The 9276-nt window shown below is 39.8% G+C and overlaps 1 long non-coding RNA gene across 1 annotated transcript; it reads left to right on the forward strand.

The window, feature by feature from the left end:
• Positions 1 to 847: 847 nt before the first annotated feature.
• Positions 848 to 6391, forward strand: LOC112190316. Its single transcript, XR_002932350.2, has 3 exons — positions 848 to 977; positions 5313 to 5383; positions 6256 to 6391. It is a non-coding gene; the product is annotated as an uncharacterized LOC112190316 (long non-coding RNA).
• Positions 6392 to 9276: the final 2885 nt, after the last annotated feature.

Here is a 9276-nt window from a genome sequence, read left to right on the forward strand (position 1 = left end):
CCTCTATGAACTCGCCTCAACCTGCAGATCATCATCCCAGAAGGATTGCACCTGGAGTGACGGGATTCACGTTCGTCGGAGCTCGACCGGTTTTCGATCGAAAACCAAAACCTTTCGATCGTGATATCTCGAGTTGTAGAGCATCGTTTTGATTGATTCTTGAACCAGTGAGTTCCCCTTGATGTACTTAACAACTTTCCAGAAGGGATCGAGGCCTGAAGTTGAAGTTTTTACGTCGAAATCAAGCTCGCCGGTTTCTGCATTCTTCGCCAGATTCTGAAAAAATTCCGGCCACCTCGACTGTTCTAGGTAATTTCGACCCCTTTCGGTCATTTTCTGACTTCATGCTAGTTAGGAAAGTGGTTAGGATTGATGAGATGAAGAGGAGCAGCCGAGACCCGACACCATTGGCGGTGGTCGGCGGCGGCTCTGCCCTAACTCCGGCCCTTTTCCGGCCACCTCCGGGGGTCAGAAATGTGAATTCTTTACATTTTTAGATTCTACATTTCAATACGATCGTTGCATATATAATTCATAATTTTTGGATATCGTATGATTTAGTTATGAATTTTACGATTTCGATCAATTTCGATTGTTCGATTAATGATCTGTGAAGATCGGACCGTCCGGTGGAGTTGTAGTTTTGATATGTTGATCGTATGACTATCCCAGTGACCTTGTGTGGTCATGAGTGAAGATCCGACTATTGGATCTTCGTATATTTGAGAAATAGTAATTCGGAGTGCGATTCATGAGAATCCAACAGTCGGATTTTCATGAAATTTTGTGGAGATGTTTATAAGGAAGATCCAGGAAGATCCGACCGTTGGATCTTCGTGATAATTTTGGAGGATGAACCTAAGGGCGATCAGTGAGGATCCGACCGTTGGATCATCATATAATTTCGATCTGACCGTTGGATCGTCGTTTAATTTTGTTTATGAGTTGTTGGCTAAGTTATGATCATATTGGATTAGGTGATCGACAGTTTGATTTGGCGGACGATTCGTGAAATCGTTGTTTGAGTTGTTAAGAATACGCAGCGGGAATTTAGAGGTGTGTAAACCTCACGTGGTTCATATTACGAACCGAGTACCTTTAATATTACAACACACTCTCTCCAAATTTAAATGAAAACCTCACAATAAAGATGTAACTCCAATCCCACTACTCTAAGCAGCCTGATCACCTTCTCGATTCACCTGACCTGCAAGACTACCCGCTACACAATTTGAATAGTGTACCGGGATTGCAACAACACCAAACCCGGTAAGCTTTTGACAGCTCGTGAGTAAATAAGAAGGGAATGTTGATTTTAAATCATATTTCTTTTAACTCAAGTAAACAACCAACAATCTCAACATCTGTAAGGAAACATCAAACCAAAACACGGAAAATCCACAACGAATACATTTCCACAATCCTCTAATCCACAATATCACTACTTTTGTCCATCCCAACTGTTTTGATCCAACTATATCTCGGTTATTATTTAACCGGCGGTCTTCGGACTTTTCCCCTGTCCTCAGAGCACTACATCTCGGTTATTATTTAACCGGCGGTCTTTGGACTTTTCCCCTGTCCTCAGAGCACTACATCTCGGTTATTATCTAACCGACGGTCTTCGGACTCCCAGTCCTCAGAGCACTACAATTCTACCCTCTAATCACCTCAGAAGGTCAACATGATTATCACACACATTTATCGGTTAACATCATCATAAACAATCATGGTAATTTCCAATACAATATCATATCTCAACCAAATTATCATAATTCCACACCCACCTCAATGTCACACCATTCCATATATATATACACGTAAATATATATATATATATACGTAATCATCCGCACATGGATAATCACTAATACCAACTATAAATCACACAAGAAAATCAGGAAATTCATTTTGTATAATTAAAACATTTTACTTACCTATGGACCGTAGTTGATCAAGTCCATATGATTAAAAACAAATATTTATTCCATAAATATTTTTCACACAATTACGACAATTAAATTAATTAAAAGTGCACGGTTCGTAATATGAACCACGTGAGATTTACTCACCTCTAATCCCGTTGCGTCTTCAATTTCACAAAACACACCAAAACCGCTCACCAAGGAAGACCGTCAATCACCTAAATCCAATATGATCATAACTTAGCCAACAACTCATAAACAAAATTAAACGATGATCCAACGGTCGGATCAAAATTATATGATGATCCAACGGTCGGATCCTCACGGATCGCCCTTAGGATCATCCCCCAAAATTATCACGAAGATCCAACGGTCGGATCTTCCTGAATCGTCCTTATAAACATCTCCACAAAATTTCATGAAAATCTGACGGTCGGATTCTCATGAATCGCCTTCCGAATCACTAATTCACAATTATACGAAGATCCAACGGTCGGAATTGATGATGAGTGAGGGAAGGACTGGAGATTTGAGAAGAGAAAGGCTGAAGAGTTGAGAGAGAATGGCTAAAGCTCAGAAGAATTTTCTCTTCCTTTGGAGTGAACAGTCACTTTCTCAGAATGCACCTATTTATAGAACGAGGTGAGCAGATCTCCACCATTGGATGGACGATCTCTGAGATTAAATCTACGCGTTGGATTAAAGTCGCCCGAAAACACGGAAAAGCTGTTGGCGCGTGGAGAGCGTGTAGGGGGACAGGACGAATCTCGAGGCGCTGTGGCAAACAGCTTTAGCCGAAAGTAAATTTGACTGCCGTAAATCACGGAAGGGATAAGCCGTAGCAAGTGGGCCGTACCTGGGCTTGTCTCAGATCAATGCACTCACTGTAGCTGTGGGTGGAGGCCCGATGGGCCGAGTTTCTGAAATAGTTTTGGCTAAATGCATGGGCCGGATTTCTGCAACAGTTTTGGATATGTTGGGCCGAATTTCTGCAACAGTTGTAGATATGTTGGGCCGGATTTCTGTAACAGTTTTGGATATGTTGGGCCGGGTTTCTGCAACAGTTTGGGGTATTTTGGGCCAGATTGCTGAAACGGTTGAGTTTACATAGAAGGATTGGTATGGATAATAACGTGAGCAGCTCGTGCTCGAGTGGTTGAGTGTGGAGTTTGTGTACCAGAGGTCCGAGGTTCGAACCTCGCCTCTCGTTTATTTTTATTATGTTCGTTTATGACATCATAAGTATAAAATTTGTACACATTATATTAAGCACTGCTTGTGCTCCAGTGGTTGGGGGCAAGGCTTTTGCGCAGCAGGTTAAGGGTTCGAAACCTTGCATCCCCTTGTATTTATTTTTATGTCGCTTTTGACATAATAAATATAACACATGTGCATATATTATTGAAAGCAGCTCTTGCTTCAGTGGTTGGGAGCAAAACCTTGGTGTAGGAGGTCTGGAGTTTGAACCTTACCTCTTACATTATTTTTTTTTGAATCGTGTATACGCTCAGTATACAGACGTATTTTTATACATCGAGTCATATTCTTTGGATTTACGCTCAGTATACGGACGTATTTTTATACATTGAACCGTATTTCTGTAGATTTCTACATTGTTGATAAAGTTGGAGATAGTATAGTCAAGCGTGGTAGTTGAAGTAAGAATTGTGGTGATCAAGTTTGGTGCTTGGTTAGTGTTCTGTATAATTTACAGAAAACTTTAATCGGGAGAAATTGTCTCGCGATTAAATTTCGGGACGAAATGTCTTTAAGGAGGGTAGATTGTAATACCCCGAAAAATCCAAATTATTTTCCGAGGACATTTTAGAATGATTTCGTAGTCATGGGTGATTATACGAAGCTTGGAGAAGTGTGGAATTAGTTCGAACGATTATATTTCGAAAACGTACGTTAATTAAGGGCACGCGAAATCGACTTTTTATACGTACAGAATTTGGGAAAACTTCCTTCATGAAAGTTGTATAGCTCGTCAATACGATCGCGTGCATATGTGGAACGCAAAAATCGGAGTTCGTATGAATTAGTTATGATTTTTCGAAAAAGTTTCCAATTTTATATAAAGCTTCCATTTTCGGAAAATTCCAAAATTATTTTCATTTCTTTCCCTTATGGGAAACCATCGTCCCTTTCTCTCTCTTCCTCCCGCGTTCAAGACCGACGGAACTGGACGAATTTCGTCCGGTCAGTTCTTCCTCCTCCGGCCACCAATCCTCACCAAACTTCTTCCATTGGCTTTGTATGGTCCTTGCGCACCCGTCTGTGGTGGCCTTGCACGGCGGCGCGGCCTGTAGCGGCGGTGGTGAGCTTGTTTCTATTTGAGTTCGATTTTAGTCAACGTCTGTTTTCTCCTAGCTCCGGCCACCAAAACTTTCGATCCTTAGCTCCATGAACTCGCCTCAACTTGCTGATCATCATACTAGAAGGATCGCACCTGGAGAGACCGGTTTCACGTTCGTCGGAGCTCGGTCGGTTTTCGATCCGAAACCAAAATCTTTCGATCGGGATATCTCGAGCTGTAGTGCATCGTTTTGATTGATTCTTGATCCAGTGGGTTCGCCTTGATGTTCTTAACAACTCTCTAGAAGGAATCGAAGCCTGAAATTGAAGTTTTTAAGTCAAAATCATGTTCGCCGGTTTCTGCATTTTCTCGCCGGTTTCTGGAAATTTTCCGGCCACCTTTATACTGTTCAAGGTAATTTTCGACCCCTTCCGCTCATTTTCAGACTTCGTGCTAGTTATGAAAATTGTTGGGCTTGATGAGATGAAGAGGAGCAGCCAGGCCCCAACAACATTGGCGGTGGTCGGCGACGGCTTTGTCCTTTTTCCGGCGACCTTTTTCCGGCCACCTCCGGGGGTCAAAAATGTGATTTCTTTACAGTTTTAGATTCTACGTTGCGATACAATCGTTTGCATATATAATTCATAATTTTTGGATATCATATGATTTAGTTATGAATTTTTACGGTTTCGATCGATTTCGATAATCCAATTAATGTTTTTTGAAGATCGGGCCGTCCGATGGACTTGTAGTTTTGATATGTTGATCGTGTGACTGTCCCAGTGACCATGTGTGGTCATGGGCGAAGATCCGACCGTTGGATCTTCGTATAATTGTGAATTAGTGATTCGGAAGGCGATTCGTGAGAATCCGACCGTTGGATTTTCGTGAAATTTTGTGGAGATGTTTATAAGGATGATTCAGGAAGATCTGACCGTTGGATCTTCGTGATAATTTTGGGGGATGATCCTAAGGCGATCCGTGAGGATCCGACCGTTGGATCATCATATAATTTCGATCCGACCGTTGGATCATCGTTTAATTTTGTTTATGAGTTGTTGGCTAAGTTATGATCATATTGGATTTAGGTGATTGACGGTCTTCCTTGGTGAGCGGTTTTGGTGTGTTTTGTGAAATTGAAGACGCAGCGGGATTAGAGGTGAGTAAATCTCACGTGGTTCATATTACGAACCGTGCACTTTTAATTAATTTAATTGTCGTAATTGTGTGAAAAATATTTATGGAATAAATATTTGTTTTTAATCATATGGACTTGATCAACTACGGTCCATAGGTAAGTAAAATGCTTTAATTATACAAAATGAATTTCCTGATTTTCTTGTGTGATTTATAGTTGGTATTAGTGATTATCCCTGTGCGGATGATTACGTATATATATATTTACGTTTATATATATATATATATATATATATATATATATATATATGGAATGGTGTGACATTGAGGTGGGTGTGGAATTATGATAATTTGGTTGAGATATGATATTGTATTGGAAATTACCATGATTGTTTATGATGATGTTAACCGATAAATGTGTGTGATAATCATGTTGACCTTCTGAGTTGATTAGAGGGTAGAATTTTAGTGCTCTGAGAACTGGGAGTCCGAAGACCGCCGGTTAGATAATAACCGAGATGTAGTGCTCCGAGGACTGGGGAAAAGTATGAAGACCGCCGGTTAAATAATAACCGAGATGTAGTGCTCTGAGGACAGGGGAAAAGTCCGAAGACCGCCGGTTAAATAATAACCGAGATATAGTTGGATCCAAACAGTTGGGATGGACCAAAGTAGTGATATTGTGGATTAGAGGATTGTGGAAATGAATTCGTTGTGGATTTTCCGTGTTTTGGTTTGATGTTTCCTTACAGATGTTGAGATTGTTGGTTGTTTACTTGAGTTAAAAGAAATATGATTTAAAATCAACATTCCCTTCTTATTTACTCACGAGCTGTCAAAAGCTTACCGGGTTTGGTGTTGTTGCAATCCCGGTACACTATTCAAATTGTGTAGCGGGTAGTCTTGCAGGTCAGGTGAATCGAGAAGGTGATCAGGCTGCTTAGAGTAGTGGGATTGGAGTTACAGCTTTATTGTGAGGTTTTCATTTAAATTTGGAGAGAGTGTGTTGTAATATTAAATTCTTGAGGATTCGGTTTATGTATTAATGAGTGAGGCGAGGTGTGTTTATCTCTGAGAAAAAAATTCAGAACATTTATTTGATTAAGTTGTTTAATTCATGTTTCGGATTTTGAATTTTTTTATTCAAAATTCGTGGCGTGACATATTTATTTCGGTAAATAATCAAGAAAGATGACGGAAATTTGAAGAAAAATATGGAAATTTTAAGTGAAACGTTTGAATATGTTTGTTTTTATCAATTATCTACTATAGATGAAAAGAAAACCTTGAATAAACATTGTTATATAGTGAGTTGTAATAATTTAAGAAGAAACAGAAAATGCTGAATCACCGACAACTCTTAAAATTTTTGAAGTAAACATCTAATTTTTTTTTTATGGCTGGAAACCCAATGGAAGGCTAGGCCATCACGCCTTACATATATTCTTTGTACATATCATACATTACACCTTGAATTACATGAATAACTTAGAACCACACAGAAAAACTATGAGAGGTACAAAATATTCACTATCTTCATCATCTCTATTTGTAGAGACTTGAGTGTATTGCAAAGAAAAGTCATTAAATGATAGCTCCCCTGTGAAGAAAGAAACTTGTAGTTTCCTTCGTCGCAAGGAATGAATGGGGCAGACTAGAATTAGTCGTATTCTATGAAATACGATAGTATGTTACAAAGAAATATCTGAATCTTTATTTCTAACGCCCAGATAACACAGAAAATTATAAAGAGTACAGTGCAATATATAGAAAACACGGTTTTCCAGTCGATACTATGGCCATGAAAAAGTGGTCCTCCTCCACCTAAGTTTTATGAAAAATTCCCAACCATACTAGATCGATCGTCTGATTTTCTATCAAAAGAAGACTTTTCCGTTCAAAGAAGCTACACATGCATGCAGAATCAATTTGTTAGTTAGCTTTCTCCATTTACCACCACCACCACTACAGCCACACACACACACACACACTCACTCTCTCTCTCTCTCTCTCTCTCTCTGCAATGACCAAAATATTGAGTTTCGAAGAAATATTGATGGTCCAAAAAAAGGAAATTTCGAAGGAAATATCGATTTCTGTAAATATTCAAGAAAAATTGACAGGACCCGACCCAGGAATCACCCAATTACCTGGATACGAGCCTGCGGGGCCCACATTAAGTGAAATCCTACCGAAAATTCGGCAGAACCTCCCCTAAGTATGGGCTACCCAAAATTTCACAAACCTGGACATGATTTCAACTATATCTTCTACTCAACCTACGATATCAAATTTACAATCCAAGCACATATATTACATCCGAAAAGCTCAAATCCCAACATAATCCTCTGTAAGCAACAACAACCCAAACAACAACCTCCATCAAACTTCAAAGAAAAGGTTTATCAGAGCAACACTAAACTAAGCCGATATCATACAAGGTAGGTTAAGTAATAACCTACGGACAAAAACGGAAGCGCTGATTCCCAAGTTCTTGAGCCTGGACGCAATCTCTGCTAATCTGAAATCTGGGCATTTGAAAACGAAGGGCCCAGGGGAAAACATGTAAAATCTATTAGAGTGAGTGGACAAAACCGAAACTAGAATCAAAACAATTTATGGTATGCTTCCCCATTTCTCTTTTTAACAAAACCATCATGCAGCGATACTTCAGGAAAATTTCCAACTCAATCCCTTTTTCCAAGAAACTCATTTGATTACTAGGAAGGACTGCTTCCTAGGCATCTCATGCCATCGGGGAGGGACTGCCACCCGATGACGCATCGGAAGGGACTGCCAACCGGATAGGAGGCGGTGATTAGTTGGGACTGCCAACTAGCCACAGGTAGTAGACGGGACTGCCGACTAACTACTTCAAGTCATCTGGAAGGGACTGCCAACCAGGTGCGTCGGATGGGACTGCCAACCGAGCTGTAGTCTAGACGGGACTGCCGACCAGACTATTACCTAGAAGGGACTGCCAACTAGGTAAGATACGCATGCGCCAAACTGGCCTCCTTGTCAACTGCTTCCTTTTTAATCCTTTTCTTTCCATAAAATCACATTTCAAAACTTAATGCCATGCTGCATGAATTATTTAAATAAAAATAAAGGTCCACTCACAAGTGAGTCTCGCAGCTAACCCTGCTGCCTGCCTGTGTCCTCCTCGCTCGAGGGCTCAGTACGTCCTGTCACAATTGCATAGGATATAATTAACCATAATAATGAAATACTCTCAAAACAACCAATTCCCCTTGGAATAAGCGTCTATTAATCACAAATTTACAATCTCAATGCCCTCTAACTCATAACCACTCAATCGATTCCTTAACCATTCAAAGACTTCACTTAATCTAAACCTTCACAAGGGCCGTTCGATAACTAAATCAATTTAATCTCACTTCCTTCATCACAAAAATACCACCAATTATCATAAAAATCCTTTCCAAACATTTCCACATTCAATCTTAATTTTCCCCATTTCCACTCACAATTCCATCTCTAAAATTTAACTCCTCTCTAAATTTTCTTTTCCAAAACACAATCTCCATTCCAAACTCCTCCACAAAATAGAACAATTTCACAATAACATTGATAGTAAATTATCAAGAGATTCACCCATAAAATTTATAATCCATACTATCCAAAATAACAATAACTACACCAAAATTCCAAAAAAAAACTCAAACCAAACAATCCTCAAGTTTAACACAAAACATCAAAGGTGGAATCCAATTCCAGTCAACCTATTTAGCTCAAAATTATCTCCACAACACCCCCAACAATTCTATACCTGCAATCACATCCAAAACAAGCAGAAAAAGCTGGAAATTCCAAACCCAAACTCAAGAACTCGGATGGAACTGTTCACGCTACTGTTCACGTCCCAAACACCTTCAATTCTTCCTCCACAGC

The sequence above is a fragment of the Rosa chinensis genome, chromosome 2, assembly GCF_002994745.2.
Source record: "Rosa chinensis cultivar Old Blush chromosome 2, RchiOBHm-V2, whole genome shotgun sequence".
Taxonomy (NCBI): domain Eukaryota; kingdom Viridiplantae; phylum Streptophyta; class Magnoliopsida; order Rosales; family Rosaceae; genus Rosa; species Rosa chinensis.